Source organism: Thamnophis sirtalis, unplaced genomic scaffold, assembly GCF_051295495.1.
Source record: "Thamnophis sirtalis isolate CommonGarterSnake01/CBP01778 unplaced genomic scaffold, rThaSir2_p1.2 scaffold_3, whole genome shotgun sequence".
NCBI lineage: Eukaryota > Metazoa > Chordata > Lepidosauria > Squamata > Natricidae > Thamnophis > Thamnophis sirtalis.
Window position 1 is genome coordinate 16,746,683 of NW_028261383.1, and position 9,213 is coordinate 16,755,895.

Consider the following 9,213-nt stretch of genomic DNA (forward strand, 5'->3'; position numbering starts at 1 on the left):
TGTCCTGTAAAATATAAGGGGGCAGCCCACGTCACTTCAGCCCAGTCTTCCCAATGCGAAGAAGGTGCCTTTGGTCTGGTCTACCCAGTGTGAAGAGGAAATGTCGGGCCAGCAAGGCTTCGGCCAGGTGTACCCAGTGTGAAGAGGAGACATCAGGCCAGCATGGATTCAGCCCGGTCTACCGAATGCAAACAGGACACATACCAGCAGTTTGGGGAATGGTGTCTTGGCCCCCTCCTTCAAACCTCATCCTCCAATGAACTTGTTCCCCACCCTTTCCATTGCCAGAGCTGTTTTTGTCTACTCCTGCCATCACAACTGGGATGAGGCAGGAGACTGCAAGCAGCCTAGTGCATCTGGCAGGCCTGATTGAATTCCTCCACACGCTCCTTGGAGCTTCAGCCCAGCAGTTGCGGGGACTGCACCCATCTGCGCAAAGGTATGCATGTTTCCACAACATTAGAACTATTTTGTCTTTGAGCAAAAGAGTTCAAGTAGCACTTTTTTCACACAACTGAATGGACAAAGTTACCATGGGACTGAGAAAAGGATAACTGCAAAATGAGTAAACAGTGTAACCAGGCAACTGTTTAGGCAAATACAATTCTGGGACCAAATGTATTACCATCAGGAAAAAGGAGGTCTTAACCCACTATTTAGTCAAATCCCATTTGGAATACTGTATCCAGTTCTGGAGACCTCACTTAAATTGACCCCTTTCTCTTTGTGACAGTCTCTCAAATACTGGAATACTGCTATCATGTCATTCCTAATCCTCCTCTCTAGACTAGCCAAACCCAACTTCTGCAAATGTTGTTCATATGTTTCAATCCTCATGCCTTTAGTCATTTTCACAGCTCTTCTTTCCACTTTTTCTTAGTTTATACAACTAAGGATTGTATTAGGCTTTTTTTGGCTGCTGCGGCACACAGGTCACTCATTCTTAAGTAATCATTTGGTCTCCAAGGTCTCTTTCATCGTTACTGTTTTTGAGCCAGGTTTCATGTAATCTATTTTTCCTACCCATGTATAAAATCTTACTTTTCCCCACACGGAATACATGTAGGCCAAAAATGGGACTTATGGTGGCTTAAAATGTGCCTTGCGAAGCCAGCGATAAGTGGAAGCACTAACAGGCAGCAACAGCAATAGGCAGCAACTATCCCTACGGCCTATCGGAGATATTTCGAAAGGCAACTTCGAAAGGCAACTGCGAGGCAGAGGCAGACTTTTTTGGTGTCTTCCTCCAACATTGGGAGCATCATATACTTCGGAGCCTGTTATAGTAAAAAAAAATACGGTAAAAATATAGAGAGACATCGTGAGGCAGTGGTTAGAATACAGTACTACAAGCTAATGGCCACAGCTAAGAGCACGATCCTGAACGACTCATGATTGATTCAGGCTTTCAGCATTCTGAGGTCAGTAAAATGAGTACCAAGATTGCTGGAGATAATCTGCTGACTTTGTAAACTGCTCAGAGAGTGTTATGAAGCATTGTGGAGTGATAGATAAGTCTAAAAGGAATTGTTATTGCTAAATAGTTTCTCCCGAGAGTGAATCCTTTTGTGAGAAGATGACCATTCAGAGCAAAGCTCTTTCCACATTGCGTGTATTTATATGGCTTCTCTCCTGTGTGAATTTTGTTATGAGAAGAGTAGTGCTCCGAGCAAATGTATTTCCACACTCCATGCATTTAAACGGTTCCTCCCCTGTGTGCATCTTTTTGTGGGTAGTAAGTCTACTGCTCAGAGCAAAAGTATTTCCACATGCCATGAATTTAAATGGCTATCCCCGTGTGTGGGTCATCTTATGGCGAAGAAGAGTTTCATTTCGAGCAAAAGTCTTTCCACACTCCATGCATTTAAATGGCTTTTCCCCTGTGTGGATCATCTTATGGCGAAGAAGATTACTATTTTGAGCAAAGGTCTTTCCACACTCCGTGCATTTATATGGCTTTTCCCCTGTGTGGATCATCTTATGGCAAAAAAGATGACTATTTCGAGCAAAGGTCTTTCCACACTCTGTGCATTTATACGGACTCTCCCCTGTGTGGATCATCTTATGGCGAAAAAGATGACCTTTTTGAGCAAAGGTCTTTCCACACTCTGTGCATTTATATGGTTTTTCGCCTGTGTGGATCATCTTATGGCGAAAAAGATGACCTTTTTGAGCAAACGTCTTTCCACACTCCATGCATTTATACGGACTCTCCCCTGTGTGGATCCTCTTATGGGAAATAAGATTACGATTTTGAGAAAATGTCTTTCCACACACCAAGCATTCTTTTCTGTGAATCGCTTTTTGAGATGTACAGAAGTTATTTTCAAGAGAAAGAATGCATGTTCCAGTGTAATTTTCTCCATTGTATCTTCTTATAGCATCTTCTCTTTTGTTTTGGGTTAAATAGTGTTTGTTTACATGTAATTTAGCTTTAATTAGCTTCACACTTTTCCCAATGTATTTTTTCCTTGTTTTCTCTTGTTGGGCAAGAAAGTCATGCAACAGAGTATTAGTGGAAGATGAGCTTTCCTGATTCCAATTGTTTGGCTGGTTTCTTTCATGGCTTTCTAATTCCATTTGAATTCCAAAGTTCTCTGTTCCATCTTCAGCATTGATCACTTGGAACACTTCACAGGAATCTTGATTCTCCTGCCCATTACCTTCAAAGGAAAAGAGAAATGAAAATGATAAGAAGGCTAGAGAAAAAGATCAAACTTTTCAACGAATCTTCTTCTGAATTTTTCTGAAATTCCATTATGTTGTATTTTGCATGGTTGCAGTGTTGTGATATGGACATGATTTCTATTTTCATGAGTCACGAAAGCTTTGGAAATATCTAGAAAATATCTCTTTCCTTCCAATTATCTCTATATATGCAAATCTCACTCAAAGTCAGTTTTGAGTTGAAGTCTACAAAAAGGACCTTTGCATAGGTCTTTGGAGATTCAAAAAGTTGTAGGATGTAGTGAGAGCCATATTAACAGCATCACTTGCCAATCTATTTGCTCAGTAGGCAAACTATCACGGGTCTAACAGCAGATCCATGATGGTTTTCAGGTGAGCCGGCACGCACCAGCCTTTCAAAGGTTTTCATAATTACAGATGTCAGAGCAACCAGTCTGTAGTCATTCAGTTCATTTATGGAGGGTTCCTTCGGCATTGGGATGATAGTAGAGCATTTGAACATCTCTGGTGATTTATTAAAGATACTGGTGAAGATGGGGGCCAGTTGATCAGCACAAGCTATTAAGCAAGCAGGAGTTATCTTGTCTGGTCCCGGTGCTTTTCCTTGCCTTTTCCTGTGAAATAGACCTTTCATATCATTTTCTATAGTCACCAGGGGTGCAGGGCCCAAAGGGATGGACTCAGTTGTAGGAGGCTTGTCTGTTGTTGGTGTGTCTGAGATGGGGATTGTGGAGATAGGTGAGAGTAGTTTGCTCTCAAACCTACAGAAAAACACATTTGAGTCATCTGCCAGTTGTTGATTTCCTTCAGCATGGAAATGTTTGCTGTACCTCGTGATATTTTCAAGAGTTTTCCACATGATTGCAGGTTCATTTGTTGAGAATGGATTCCTTCGATTTTCAGTGTAGCTTCTTTTTGCTGTTCTGATCTCCCTTATTAATACATTATGCTTAACTTGAGGAGTTAATGACAACAATGACATAAAATCATCTCACATGAGCTCCAGAGGACACATAAAGTACACCTCATTCTTTTCAGCCTCCATAGATAAGTTCGAATAAAAATGGAAAAATACAGATAAGAAATGGCACAGAAAGCATCTAAGCAATTAAGCTTTTGCTTCCTTGGGGTACGAGAAGGCCAGAACCTTTACTTTTCCCTCCCAGGAGACAATATCTGATTAGTGGTTTTTAAATAAAAAACTAACTATAATCTTTCTCCTTGAACTCAGAGAGAGTGGGGAGTAGAAAACTTACCCAGTGAGACCACATTCCTATGATTTTCAAGCATGACTTCAGAATGGAGTACTTTTTGGTCAGGATGCAGTTGAGACCATTCCTCCTCAGAGAAATACACAGCCACCTCCTCGAAGGACACAAGACTCTCCTGAACATTGAAAAAAGAACAGAACAGTCGGATTCGAAACATCTGTTCATCTTCAATAATGATTTACACAAGGGGATAGAAGGGGAACTCATCAAATTGACAGGAATACCAACACTCCAGAAGATAAACTCGAGATATGAAATGATCAACAGCTTGAACCCTATCTAACTAATGAATTTCAGCAGCTAGAAATGTAAGGTTCTACATTTTGGGAAGAAAAAATAAATGCACAGGCATAGAACAGTTGATATCTAGCTAAGCAGTAGTAAATGCACATGGATTTTGGAGTCCTAGTGGAGAAATAGAAGAAGAGATCACTCTGCACACCCACTTTACTTACTGAAGGAAAGGAAGAATACAAAACAAACAATTTCCCCCTTTCTTACTTGATTTGTAGGTTCAACCGCTGTTTGAGCTCCATCGTTAAAACCAGAAAACTTCATTCTTTGTATCTCTGTAAGGGATAAATAGGAGGAGATATTCTATAGAAAACAAGAGATAGTGAAGGTAACACAGATGGATAATCTGAAATCCTTCAACTACCTCCTGAGGTGTCCTGACTTGGACCTTCCCAAGGGATCCTCCTGAAAAATGGATCCTCAGCAGTATTTGATGGATTCTGCTTTCCCGCAGGATCTCTGATCTCCACAGTGCAGCACTTCAAGTAGGAGGAAGGAAAAAAGAAGCAGTGTTAATGCACATCACATGAAATAAAGTGGATTTTCTATTTGGAAGTCAACCTCAAAGCCCCCAATATCCATCAGTGAGGTTGAGTGCGAAAACAATGGAACAATGTCCTACAGGAATTGGTGGAACATCTCCACCTATTATGAATGCCAGGGAAGTTTGGGAAGGAGGAGTGAAGAATTCAAACATATTTTTCATTCCCTTTTGAGCTCCCTAGACTAATGTGTCTCACCTGCAACTCAACTTGCTCTTTCTTCTCCTCCACCTGGCTCAGGAGGAAACCTTCTGCCAGGGCCGCAGCCTGGGAGCTGGTCTCTGCTCCACACTCCCGCACCCAGCTCTCCATCTCTGGGGGAAGGATAGCCAGGAGCTGCTCCAGAACCACCAGGTCCAGCATCTGGGCTTTGGTGTGTTTTTCTGGTCTCAGCCATCGCCTACAAAAGTTGTGGAGCTTGCTGCAAAGTTCTCGGGGACCTTCAGCCTCTTGGTATTGGATGCTCCTGAAGTTGCAGGGCTGAACTTCTGAATGGAGGATGGTTTCATCCATCATGCATGCGATCCGGGATTCAACCAGGTGGAGAGCTGGACACGTGTCTCTCTCTCTCTCTCTCTCTCCCTGGCAAGAGCCCCACCCACCATCACGCCTCCCATGAAAGTCTCTCCTGCAGCCTTTTCAGCACCTGCGGAGTTCCAACGGTTAAGGAGAGCGAGCGCTGCGTTCTAGAGAGGAAAAGGCTCGAGGATGTCCCTCCGTTCGCAGCCTCCCCTGGAAAGCAGCCGAAACATTCGCCCTCTAGTGGCCCAAAGGGGAAGCTCTTGTTCGATTTCTCACATCCCTCCTTCGCCTACCTTTGCCCCCTCCCCCTCCCCCGGGACACGTCTGGATTTCCCGCCGCCAGAATCTCCTGTAGCCTCTCAGGATTAAGGCGAGCGAGTGCACGGTCCTAGAGCGGCGGCAAGCAGTTGTGATGTCACGCCTCCTCCAATGGAGAAGCTCCTGGCGTTACCTTCTCTTGGCCGAGGCCGCCCCCTGGAGGAGTTCACCTAAAATTACAGGATTCCCCGTAAGGGCGGGAAAGACTCGGAGAGAAGCAGAAAATAAACGGGGCTTCCCCAAAGGGACTGCTTTTCTCCCCGCCTCCGAAAGGTTTCCCTGCTCCTTCATTTACGGGAATCCCACTCTCTCTCCCGCTGAAGGGAAGCCATTCCGGCCCTAGTTTCACCAAGATCATCTCTGAGGTAAAATTTACCTCAGACTTCATTTCTTTGAATCTTTTCTGCCCAAGGAGTCTTCTTTCCATCTGGTGTGCTGATCCTGTGCAGCATCACAAAGGAGAACCTGGCCAAGGACACCTTTAAGATGCTTATCCTCCATCCATCCGTCCATCATCCATCCAAAGGGACCTTTATGATGTTTAGCATCTATCATCTTTTTCATCTATTAGGTGCATGAATAAGCGCACCAGCGTGCCTAACGTCCCTGTCCTCCTATCCCCATTTATTTGTACCCATTTCCTGTGTTTTTATTCATGTTTATTCTTATTCCTGTTATCTTGTACATGTGTGACAAACTAAATCAGTGGTAGTCAACCTGGTCCCTACTGCCCACTAGTGGGCGTTCCAGCTTTCATGGTGGGCGGTAGGGGTTTGCTGTAACTCTGCTTTATAATTTTTATAAAGTAATGTTACTTCCCTACTTTATAAATTACCATTACTGTGGAATCGGTGGACGGTTAATTTTTTTTACTACTAACAGAGATACAAAAGTGGGCGGTAGATATAAAAAGGTCGACTACCCCTGAACTAAATAAATAAATATCTATCTATCTATCCATCCATTCCTCTATTCATTTGTCTGTTTATCTATCTACTCTCTCGCCATGTATTTGTTGATCTATGAATATTCATATATGCATCATCTATCCTTATCTAGGTATTTGTCTGTCTTAATAGATAGACGATAGATTGATAGCTAGAAAGATCAATAGATAATCTTTCTAGCTATCATCTCTATCAATATATCACCTATATCATCTAATAACTCTATCCATATTTGTCTACCAAGATCTTCATTTCTTTGAATCGTTTCTCCCCAAGTTTCACATCTTGTGTGCTGATCCTGTGCAGCATCACAAAGGAGAGTCTGACCAAGGACACCTTTAAGATGTTTATCATCTATCTTTCTTTCTTTCTATCTATCTATCTATCTTATCTAATATATCCATCCAGCCATCCATCCCAGGGCACATTTAGGATGTTTCTCATATATCCATCCATCCATCTCCATTTATCTATTATTATCTATCATTATCTATTCTCTACATGCATTTATGTATCTATGTATTCATCTGTCTATTGATCTATCCAGCTATCATCTCTATCAATCTATAGTCTATCTATCATCTAATATTTCTATCCATATTTGTCTAAGTATCATTATTAGCTATATCTAGCTACATGATTTCCCATCCTATATAATCTATCATCGAACTAAATCAATCTATCTCCATATCCCCCCGCCCTCTTATCACACACACACAGACACATATACACATATTTTAGAAACTTCCCATCTCCCTCACCAATGGACTCTGGCTGGTGTTCAGACAAAATGTTATAAAAATAAAAAATAAGCATATATATTTAAAATAGAGGTAAGGATTGTTAAATTTTGAAAATAAATGTTAATTAAAAGGGAGGCCTAAAACAAACTCATGCTTATGCACTTCTCTAAAATACCCAAGTGAAATAGAAAAGGCTTTACATATTTTTTGTGTAAATGTGTTTTTATTTTATCCATTTTCATTTTTGTACAGTCACATATATACTGTGCATAACCGGGGCCATATAACATTAAACAATAAACACAGCCCTTCCTCTTGTCAACAATACCCCCCAAAATAGAAACCCAATGTACCTCTTCGACCCTCCATACACCCTTTCTTTCGCCTCCCTCCAACTTTCCATCTTCCCTCCATCATTCCCTTCTACCCTACATCCCCTCCCCCTCTACCACTTCTCTCTCCCGGTACACTCCCTCCCTTCCTTCTCACCCTCCCTCCAATCCTCCCTCCCGCCCTCTCTACCCCTCTTTCTTCTATCCCTCTACGCCTCCCTTCGGTGTATTTCTACTATCTATTAATATATTCAGCTTGTCCTATTTTTACAGTGGAATTAAAGAGCAACAGTATACAAGTGCAGTCGCGTTACTTTGAAATCTAACACCTAAGGCCTTTGAAGCCTTAACCAACCTCATGACTATGCACTCCTCTAAAAGCCCCAAGTGAAATAGCAGAAAAGTCTTTACATATTTTTGACAGGGCAGAGGGCCAACACCAGTTCTTTCCCTCCCACTCCAAGATTGCATCTCTTAAGAAGAAATATTTCCAGTAAAAGATGCTGTAGATCAGGGATGTCAAACACAAGGCCTGTGGGTTAGATCTGGCGCACAGGGTTGTCCTGTAAAATGTAAGGGGGCAACCCACGTCACTTCAGCCCAGTCTTCCAAATGCAAAGTGGGTGGGTTTGGCCCATCTACCCAGTGTGAAGAGCAAACGTTGGGCCAGTGAGACTTCGAACATGTATGCCCAATGTGAAGAGGAGATATCGGGCAAGTGTGGCTTTGGCCAGGTCTATCCAATGTGAAGAGGAGGCATCAGGCCATTGTGGCTTCAGCCCGGTCTACCCAATGCAAACAGGAGAAATACCAGAAGTTTGGGGAAGGGTTCTGCGGGAGGGGATTGCGTGGTGGCTGGTGGGTCGGCCTTGCAGAAGGTGGAGGACCCTAGACAGGGTGTTCAGGCTCGGCCGAAGTCAGTACAGCTGCCGTCAACCTCTGACGGAAAGGGGATTGGTGGGTTGGCCGTGCAGAGGGTGGAGGACCCTAGACAGGGAGTGAAGGCTCGGCTGCAGTCGGTAGAGCTGCCATCAACCTCCGACTGTAGGAGGGGTGGTGAGTCGGGCTTGTGGAGGGTGGATGTCCCTGGATGGGGTGTCGACGCCGGGAAGGGCGGAAGGAAACATGGTGGCCACCGGATACTGAAAGAGTTCCGATTCAAGGGGGCTATGTCTCCAGAGGTTTGGGATTCATGAAAAAGGCACCAAGGGAAATGGGTGCAAGTCATCTTGGGGACACATCATCCCGACCATCAGACCCTGGGGAAAGGGCCCTGCAGTGGGGGATAGTGTTGTGACTCAGCAGTTCTGCTGAGAGCTTTTTCGGGATACAAAATTCAGTATGCAGCTGGGGCTTGTGGGAGGAGGTTTGGAGATAAAAGGACAGATGCTGCCACACCCCAGTCGCTGGAGTCAACGTTCCTTTGTGTGTTCCGTGTCTGGTACAATATTGCTTGCTTATTACTCGTGATTATGGCTGTTACATTTGGATAAATGCTTTGGTGTTTTCATGTAAATCTGATCTGGGGAGATGGTGGAAGGGCAGCGTTTGTAAGA

General features: G+C 43.5%; 1 pseudogene across 1 annotated transcript; it reads right to left on the minus strand.

Moving 5' to 3' along the window:
- Positions 1-1,352: 1,352 nt before the first annotated feature.
- Positions 1,353-4,732, minus strand: LOC148047300 (uncharacterized; annotated as a pseudogene). The gene is made up of 4 exons (XR_015696133.1): positions 4,618-4,732; positions 4,461-4,528; positions 3,945-4,074; positions 1,353-2,663 (listed from the first exon to the last, which is right to left on the minus strand). The product of XR_015696133.1 is annotated as an uncharacterized LOC148047300 (transcript).
- Between the last annotated feature and the right edge of the window lie 4,481 nt (positions 4,733-9,213).